The sequence below is a fragment of the Plecotus auritus genome (assembly GCF_963455305.1).
Source record: "Plecotus auritus genome assembly, chromosome: 1".
NCBI lineage: Eukaryota > Metazoa > Chordata > Mammalia > Chiroptera > Vespertilionidae > Plecotus > Plecotus auritus.
In genome coordinates, this window is record NC_137770.1 from 110,349,181 (window position 1) to 110,359,179 (window position 9,999).

General features: G+C 42.3%; 1 pseudogene across 1 annotated transcript; it reads left to right on the forward strand.

The window, feature by feature from the left end:
* Positions 1-1,290: 1,290 nt before the first annotated feature.
* Positions 1,291-5,747, forward strand: LOC308240755 (keratin, type I cytoskeletal 18-like; annotated as a pseudogene). Its single transcript has 2 exons — positions 1,291-1,359; positions 4,402-5,747. The product of its transcript is annotated as a keratin, type I cytoskeletal 18-like (transcript).
* Positions 5,748-9,999: the final 4,252 nt, after the last annotated feature.

Genomic DNA, 9,999 nt, shown 5'->3' on the forward strand with positions numbered 1-9,999 from the left:
TCTAGCTGCTCAGTTTTCAGCCTTACCCACTGCCTGGTGCTGAAACGGGGTTCATTCCTCTGTGCTCAGGTGGCTTCTGGGTGGAGCTAATGGTGCATATAGAATCGTACTTCAATGAAGTGAATCAAATAATAAAATATACCTGGCCTCTAATTATATATTATTGACCCTGGAGAAAATAAACACCAATGTACATGACTCCGTGTGTGTGTGTTCACATGTAGGAAATTGTTTCCACATAGCTCAGAAATACATAATGAGATAGTCATAAAACAGGGGAATGCACAGGCAGTGTACCTGGTTTAGTGTAGGGCTGCCAGTTGGAATTGGACCCAATGTTTCGTTCTGATTTTGAAGTTGCCCACAAGCTGGAGAAAATGTGAATCCCTCTGAACAAGCAAGCATGTGGGAAAAGGCTGACTGCATGGAATATCAGAAATTTTGTTTCCAATTAGTTCCACAAATCCCGTGGATATAGCCTGGAGTGAAATAAAACACCCTAGAAATATGCAAATGTAAAAAAATCCATAACTTATTAAAGACAAAACCCTTCATAATTTCTGAAAACAAACAAACAAAAATTTCCTAACCAGTGAAAGAAGTCCCAGCTGTTCTTACTGAGTGAGGAAGTGTTGGTCCTCCTCAGATTCCCCCTAGCATGCCTGCTCCCACAGGAGCACCAGCCACCAAGGCAACTTCTCTCCCTACTCTTGCTCTGGGAAAGATATCAAGTTGAGAAGCTTTACTATATTAATGCAGGGTTTTAAAGACTTCCATTCACTCATTCTCTTACTAATTAATAATTCAACTGTATATTAGTTCTTCCTTTCTGCATATTGTATCTATAGATGTCTCTTCTTAAGAAACTTTGCCATGCCCTAGCCAGTTTTGCTCAGTGGATGGAGGGTAGGTAGGCCTGCAGACAGAAGGGTCCTGGGTTCAATTCCACTCAAGGGCACGTACCTCATTTGCAGGGTCTCCCTGGCCTGGGCCCTGGTCGGGGCACGTGCAGGAAGCAACCAATCCATGTGTTCCTCATACATCGATATTTCTCTCTGTCTTTCCTTCTCTCTAAAAATCAATGAAAAAATATCCTCAGGTAAGGATAAAAAAAAAAAAAAAGAAACTTTGTCTTATCTCTTTGAACTGAAGTCAGGGAAAGTTATTGCCTGTGGATAATTAGAGAAAGCAAAAGAAAGAAACTGAAAGAAATGGAAACATATTCCAATTTACTATAGTTTCTGTACAGTCAGAAAAATCTGAACTTCAAGGTTGAAGCCATGTTTGACCATGGACTTGGTCACAGTCTACAATGTGAAATGTGAGCAGTTACCTAATGTGACCTCCTATGCCCTGGAGGTCAGTGATTCTACTCTTAGATAACCTGACCATGGCAAGCTTCCTCTGAGGACACTTTATTCTAGGGCTCTCAACCTTGCTGCATTCACATCCCCCATTTCCCTCTGTGTTCAAATTGACTGTAAACATTTAAATTCTACGGGAAAGGATTAACAGAAGCCATGCTAAATAATCTGCGCTTGTCTATTTCATTATTATCTTCAATTTATGTTATAAATCTTTTATCTGACCAGCTAAAGTTTTTCTACTGGGAAGGAGATGTCCCATTAGTCAGGGGGCATTACTGTCTGAGAAAATCTGACTGTCTTTTTCTCTGATCTTCCATTCTCTGTGGCCTCCAGGGCTAGACCCTGGAGATACAGAAACTCCTAGTGAGACTCAGGTAACTGAGGACAGCCTGATGTGTGCAGAGGACAATGGAGCATCCACCATGCTGGGTTCAGAACGGAGAGGGAGGTGGAAGTGGTGCATTCGTTTCCCATAATAAAATTACTACAAACTGGGTGGCATAAAATAACAAAAATTTATTGTCTCACAGTTCTGTAAGTCAGAGGTCTAAGATTAAGGTGTCACTAGGGTTTGTTTTTTCTGGATGCTCTCAGGAAGAATCTGCTCCATGCTCCTGGCAATCTCTGGCATTCCTTGGCTGGTAAGCGCAGCAACCATTCTCTGTCTCTAGTCACATGGCTTTCTGCCTCTGAGTGTGTGTCTATGTGTCTCCTCTTCTTACAAGGCCACCAGTCATGTTGGATTAGGGACTCCCTTACTTTCTAATATGACCTCATGTCAACTAATTACATCTGCTGAGACAATATTTCCAAATAAGGTCACTTTCACAGGTATCAGCAACAGGACTTTAATCTTTTTGGAGGACACAATTCATCCCACAATTGGTGGCAAGGCAGATTGTATAAAGTATCTCTGTATATCAATAGTAGGTATAATGCTCTTATTATTCAATGGGCTGCACAAGGGAACTGGGGGAAGACATGGGAGAGATAGTAAGAGAAGAGAAGAAAGGAAACCTGGGAGGCTTTTGGCAATCCTAACTGAGGAAGTGTGGTGGAAGCAGCCTCCCAGCATGGGCCTGGGAGGAGTGGCTATCCTTTCCCAGCTTCAGTCTGTTGGCCAGGTCTGCCCATAGGACTTCCACACAAAGCCAGTGTCAATAGTTTGGACCCAACAGAGTGCTTATCCTACTTCCAAAGCATAGAGTCTGGGTGTCCTCAACTCCCCTCTCAGATGTATAGTTTCACAGGACCACTGGGACATGTTGAAACTACTATTGGCTACATGTGTATAATGTAGTGTCTAAAAGAACACAAACAGAATAACAGAAATATTTCCAACTAGTTTGACTTGTTGATAATAAATCTAGCACAGAAATGATCCTTCATTGTTCAGATGACCCTGCCATGGGAAGAGGTGGGTTTGTGTCTACTCAAGGCAATCCTGAAACAGAGGAAAGCAGGGGGAGTGAGGCAGTGGATTCTATCTGGAATCCCCCACCCTGACCCAAGGGAGCAGTTAAAATGGCCAATCCCACAGCAAAAAAGAGGAGACACTACCTTCCAGGGTGGAGCTTCCACTAGAGACATAAGGAGATGCAGCTGGCAGAAAAGCCAATGGGCTGGAAGCACATCGAGCAGGTCTGAGGCAGATGGGCCAGAGAAGTGAATTTTTTACTCACAAGAACTCCTGCTCTCCTCTGGTACTGCATTCTATTTAGCATGTGTTTTTCATCAATTTGTGTGGATGGTAATCCCTAAGAAAGACATTTTCTCAAATGTTAGCAAATTCCCCAAGAAGTGAACACTTCTAGAACTTGGTGCTGACTATCATTTTAACATCAGGCTAGGCTAGGGTTCAATTGGTGGGGGCAGGAGTGAGACTAGCATCATTACCAGTATTTGATGTGAGGAACCCAACCGGGCCAAATAGTGAAATTAAAAACTGAGGCACCCTACCTCTTCTCTATGAAGGTTTCTGATAGATTAAGCATGATCCCCCACCTTGCCCTCTTGCCACCAACCAGAGATTGAATCTTCCATTTGTCTCTCAACATAAAGTTCATCACTTTCAAGGAAAAAAGTGTTAAATTTGATTCAGGTAATTGAATTTTAGAGGCTGCTGACTTGTGAGAAAAATGTTAAAAAGAACTTGGATCGACAGTTAACATAATCTATTGTGAACATTTTTTCTTCCTGTGGATAAATAAGTATGTTTGGTGTGGGGTTGTTAAATCTCTAAATGTGCACATATGCATTGATAGGCAATGAGCTGCAGACAGCTAATTGTCCACAGAATAGTTGAACAGCTCACATTCAGTATGGACACTCTCTACCAGAGTCAATCACTTTCAAAAAGAAAAATAAATCTTAATTTGTTTCTCTCAGTGGTCCCAAAGATAACCACTCCTGGTTTCTGTTAATAAGACTTAGACAGACCTTCTCCAGGAGGGCTCATTAAGACTGAGCAAGAGTCAGTGCACCTGATCACCAGTGAGTACAATCGTGATCCAATGGCAGTGAGGTCCAGAAGCTGAAAACTTTTTCCACACCAGGGGAGAATGTAAAGTAGGCTGGCCAGAGGGCTAGCATTAGGCAGGAAATGTTGACCATGTTCTTTGACTTTTCAAATGCCCAACAGGAGGGAAAAGAAGAAAAAAATAAGCATAAGCTCAACCTAAAATAGGAAATATTTCAGCTTGACAACGGGAAGTTCATCTGTGATCAAGGATTCAACAGCCACTGAAATAGCACAGGAAAGCAAGCAACAATTTCACAATATCTATGACATATATTGAGGGTTGCTGTGTACCTTGCTGTGGAGAGCTTTTCTTTTACCTATTAAAAGATATATAAGTAATAAAAAAATAAATGTGCAAATAATAAGTAAAAACTATAATAACATAATATAAAAAGTAAATTTAAAGTAATAAATAAATAAAATATATAAGTAATAAATACTAATTGTCCAAATTTTAAACATTGCAAATAGACCACACTTGCCCCCAATGCACCTAATTTCTGTTTAAAAAAGTATACAGTAGACTGCCGCTTGAACGTGACTCTCGGCTTCTCGCCTTTCTCCCTGGACAACCTGAGCTTCAGCACCCGCTCCAGCTTCTCCTCAAACTATTGGACCCTGGGCTCCGTGCAAGCGCCCAGCTACCGGGTCTTATGGCCCGACCAGCAGCGCGGCCAGCGTCTATGCAGGTGCAGGGGGCTCAGGCTCCCGGATCTCCGTGTCCCACTCCACCAGTGTGCGGAGTGGCTGGGGGTCCGGGGGCCTGGCTGCAGGGATGGCCGGGGGTCTGGCGGGCATAGGGGGTATCCAGAGCGAGAAGGAGACGATGCAATGCCTGAATGACCACCTGGCCTCCTACCTGGAGAGGGTGAGAAGCCTGGAGGCTGATAATCGGAGACTGGAGATCAAAATCCGGGAACACCTGGAGAAGAAGGGACCCCAGGTCAGAGACTGGGGGCATTATTTCAAGACCATCGAGGACCTGAGGGCTCAGATCTTTGCAACTTCTGTGGACAATGCCCGCATCGTTCTACAGATTGACAATGCCCGTCTTGCTGCTGATGACTTCAGAGTCAAGTATGAGACAGAGCTAGCCATGCGCCAGTCTGTGGAGAGTGACATCAATGGGCTCTGAAAAGTCATTGATGACACCAATATCACTCGGCTGCAGCTGGAGACAGAGATCGAGGCTCTCAAGGAGAATCTGATCTTTATGAAGAAGAACCACGAGGAGGAAGTAAATGGTCTACAAAACCAAATTGCCAACTCTGGGTTGACTGTGAAGTTGGATGCCCCCAAATCTCAGGACCTCAGCAAGATCATGGTGAACATCCGGGCCCAGTATGACGAGCTGGCTCAGAAAAAACAGAGAGGAGCTAGACAAGTACTGGTCTCAACAGATTGAGGAGAGCACCACAGTAGTCACCTCACAGTCCGCTGAGGTACAAGATGCTGAGAGGGCACTCACAGAGCTGAGACATACGGTCCAGTCCTTGGAGATCGACCTGGACTCCATGAGAAATCTGAGGGCCAGCCTGGAGGAGGTGGAGATGCGCTATGCCATGCAGATGGAGCAGCTCAACGGGATCCTACTGCACCTGGAGTCAGAGCTGGCCCAGGCCTGGGCTGAAGGGCAGCGCCAGACCCAGGAATACGAGACCTTGCTGAACATCAAGGTCAAGCTGGAGTCTGAGATCGCCACCTACCGCCGCCTGCTGGAAGAAGGGGAGGACTTCAGCCTTAGTGATGCTCTGGACAGCAGCCTCTCCATGCAATCCATCCAAAAGACCACCACTCGCAAAATTGTGGAGGGCCGAGTAGTGTCTGAGGTCAGTGACACCAAAGTTCTAAGGCGTTAAAGGCAGCAGAAGTGGGGTGCCCCTTGGGGAGGGGCAGAAGGCCAATAAAAAGTTCAGAGATCATTGAACATTAAAAAAAAAAAAAGTGTACAATAGAAGGAGGAAAAAAATGGCAGCCATATAGGCATACCTGCCATGCACCTCATCCTAGGGCCAGACTGGAAATACACCCAAAATGGAGAACATTCACCTAGAGTTACCAAATGAGGTCCAGCTGAGGAAGAGACTTATATCAAAGAAGGGCGGAAAACAGCTAGGGACCATCATCAAGGGTGAGGTCACAAGGGGAGGTGACCTAACTCCCAGGGGCAACAGGCCGAGAGAGGAGGGAGTGCTAGGCTATGGGAGAGTCTGTCCCCTCAGAAGATAGAGGCCCAGAACCCAGGCTGGGCTCCACAGCCCCAAGCACCAGAACTAAGAGCAATGGTCCATGTAATATCCAGCCATGCAAGGTGGCAGGACTGCTGGCCATGGCAGAGTCTGGAGTCAGCAGACTGGAGCTGATTGGAGAAAAAGCCACAGTTTCATTTCAGTTTTATTTGTTGTTGTTGTTGTTGTTGTTTTTTGTTTGTTTGTTTGTTTTTTCCCAGAGCATGGGAGTTTTCATTTGCAGCTACTCACCAAGGCTTTGGTGCAGGGAGAGAGACAGGGACTTGAGGTGCCTAAGGAGAGGCTGTGGTGGGAGGCATTGCAGGAAGATTTGAACAAACAGCAGCCAGGTGCATTTGGTCTTAGGCTCCCAAACTGAAACGGCCATTTTTCCTGGGAGGAGCTAGCCTCTTCCAGTAGCCACAGGGCAGGTAAAGGGAAAAACCCTGTGCTAAGTGATACACCCCACCCCACCCTCAGGAGCCCAGTATGCCACACCTTGCATTTTGAGCTTTTCAGAGGAAACAAAAGCAGAGGCCAAGCTTATAAATTTGAACAGTCTCAAGCCATCAGTGACTGGATTGGGGGAGGAGCTGTCCACCCCACTATCCTGGGAACCAGACCAATAATTTTTCCACACTGGAGAACTGATAAAAACAGGTATCCAGCCAACCCCACTGGTCTCCATCCAAAGATCTCTATCCAGCCAAAGGCAAAGTAATATTTTGGGCCCTTCCTGGAGGAGTAGCTCTGGGACAGGGAAACACATCCACCACATTCCCTGAAAGCTAAACAGCACCTCCCCTGCCTAAAGCCCTTTCAGAAGCAGACTTTTGAGTGAGTAAGATTGACATTGACAGCTGACATTCAACAATAAAGATTGTTTTAAAAATTTATTTCTTAGTGGTTAAAAAAAAAAAAAAAAAAGATTGACAGCTGGCTAGCAGGCAAAGGTAGACAGAGGCTGAGCCTGGGGAACCAGGAAAAGTTTGCTCACCCAGCCCTGGTCTCATTAAGTTAACAATCCTACGTTAGAGGGCAGATTGGCCCCTCCTGCTTGCAGCCAAGGCCTGTGGAGACAGACACAAAATGTGGATCAATGGATCACTTGAAGCTTCAAGCAGGATGCTGAAAGCCAAAGGACAGTGCCTGACAGAAGTTAGCACCTAAGAACCTCACAGGAAGCCCAGAATTGGCAGACAAAACTGAAGAGTGGGATCCAAAGCGAGTTCCTATGGGACCCTAAACTGAAAAAAAATGCCACTTCACTTTTTTCTCCCTTTTTAAAATTTTTTCTCTTTTTTCTTCCCTTTATTCTTCTCTTTCTTTTTTTTTTCTCTTTTCTTTCTTTTTACCCCCCTTTTACATTTATCTTCTTTATCTATCTGCTTTATTGATTTGTTATTATTCTGGTCTATGTTGTTTCACTCATATATCTAATGTTCTTCTTTCCTTTTCCTTCTCAATTATTTTTTCACTAATCAATTTTTATTCTTCTCTTTTCTTTCTCTTTTTGTTTTCACATCTTTTTTTTTTCTTTTTCTTATTTTAGGTCTATCTGTTTTCTCCTCTATTTTCCTTTTCAATTTTTTCTTGTCTTTTCATTTCTTTTCTCCCCCCTTTATTTTAAACCATTTCCTTCCTTTATTTGTCTAATTCTTCATTTTAATTTTCTTTTTTTCAGCTCTGCATCTACATATTCTGCCCCCCCTCTTTTTTTATTATTTTTTTCTGTGCCTTTTATTGTTTGTTTTGTTTTCTCTTTGTATTTTTTCTTTCTTTTTTTTCTCTATCATTCTTACTCTCTTTCCTAATTTACTCTTCTCTGGTGGTTGCTTTTGCTGTTTCAGTAGGGGTCTTGTGTACTTTTTGTTTTGTTTCTTCGGTTTCATGTTTTGTTGTGTTGTATCTTATTCTGTTTGGTCAGCACTTACACAAAAGCTTGCATGATATGGTTGTGGGTAAATCACATAGTATACCACCCTGAGAGATTCCATCCACGAATGGGACAGTAACATTCAAGACCTAACTACAACAGGAGAACCAAAAAAACTCAAGTAAGGGGCTTTCCTAGAGCACTCAGCTCAGGAATTCTAAGAGATTGCACCACTGGGTCCCACAAAACACCCACAATATAAGACCACCCCACAAAATCTGGGTGGCATAACAGTTTGATCTAATACATAGAAACAAATACAAAGGGACAGAAAAAATGGGGAGACAAAAAAACAATCCGTAAAGGAAAGGAAAGGAGAAATCACCAAAAAAAGGAACTAAATGAAATGGAGGCAAGTAATTTGTCAGATAAAGAATTCAGAGTAATGATAATAAGGGTACTCAAATAATTCAGTGAGAACTACAAGCACCCTAATTAGATTATAATGGTCTTAAAGAGAGCTACACCAATACGAAGAGAGCTTGGAATGATAAATAAGAAATAACTAGAAATGAGGAATGACATACCTGAAATAAAGAACACAATGGAAGGATTCAACATTAGACCTGAAAAAGTTGAGGACAGAATCAGCAAATTAGAAGACAAAGTAGAAAAAACAAAAACAAAAACACCCATTCAGAATAACAAATGGGAAAAAAATAAAGCAGGAGGTGAGTCTAATGGAGCTTTGGGACAACATAACAACATCTGCATTATAGGGGTAACAAAAGGAGAAGAATCTGAGAAAGGAACAGTGAACCTGTTTGAAAAAATAATGGCAGAAAATTTCCCTAACCTGGTGAAGGAAAAAGGTTACTCCAGTTCAGGAAACACAGAGAGTGCTAATCAAGATGAAACCCAAAAAACCCACACCTAGGCACATATTAATTAAAATGGCAAACATTAAAAACAAAGGAGGAATCTTAAAGGCTATAAAACAGAGACAAAGTTCCCTACAAGGGAGCTCTCATAAGACTGTAAGCTGACTTCTCAATAGAAACACTTCATACCAGAAAGGAATGACATGAAGTATACAAGGTAATAAAAACCAAAGGACTGAACCCAAGACTACTTTATCTAGCAAGAGTATCATTCAAAATTGAGGGTGATATAAAGAGTTGAGCATACAAAAAAGGCTTAAAGAGTTTAAAACCAAACCAGCACTGAAAGAAATGCTAAAGGGACTATTGTAAGAAGAAATAGAGAAATAGAAGAACACAGGCATAAAGAATAAAAATGGAAATAAATAAGTACCTAACAATAATAAACTTAACTGTAAATGGCTTAAATGCTCTGATCAAAAGACATAGGGTGGCTGAATGGGTAAGATAACATGACCCATATATATGCTGTCTACAGGAGACCCACCTCAGAACAAAGGACTCACACAGACTGAAAGTGAAGGAATGGAAAACATTTTTCAGGCAAATGGAAATGAAAAACAGGCTGGGGTAGAAATACTTATATCTGACAAAATAAACCTCAAAGTGAAGGCCATAACAAGAGATAAGGAAGGCCACTTCATAATACTAAAGGGATCGATGCAACAAGAGGATATAACTCTGGTCAACATATATGCACCCAATACAGGAGCACCCAAATACATAAAAAGGCTTCTGGAGGAAATCAAGGGAGAAATCAACAGCAATACAATCATAGTAGGAGACCTTAATACCCCCACTGACATCACTGGTTAGATCTTCTAGACAAAAATCAACAAGGAAACAGTGATCCTAAATGACACACTAGATCAGATGGACTTAATGGATATTTTCAGAACATTTCACCCCAAAGCTACAGCATATAAATTCCTCTCAAGTGCATATAAACATTTACAAAAATAGATCACATGTTAGGACACAAAATAAGTCTCTGCAAGTTCAAGAAGATTGAAATTATATCAAGCATCTTCTAAGATCACAATGGCATGGAATTAGAAATCACCTA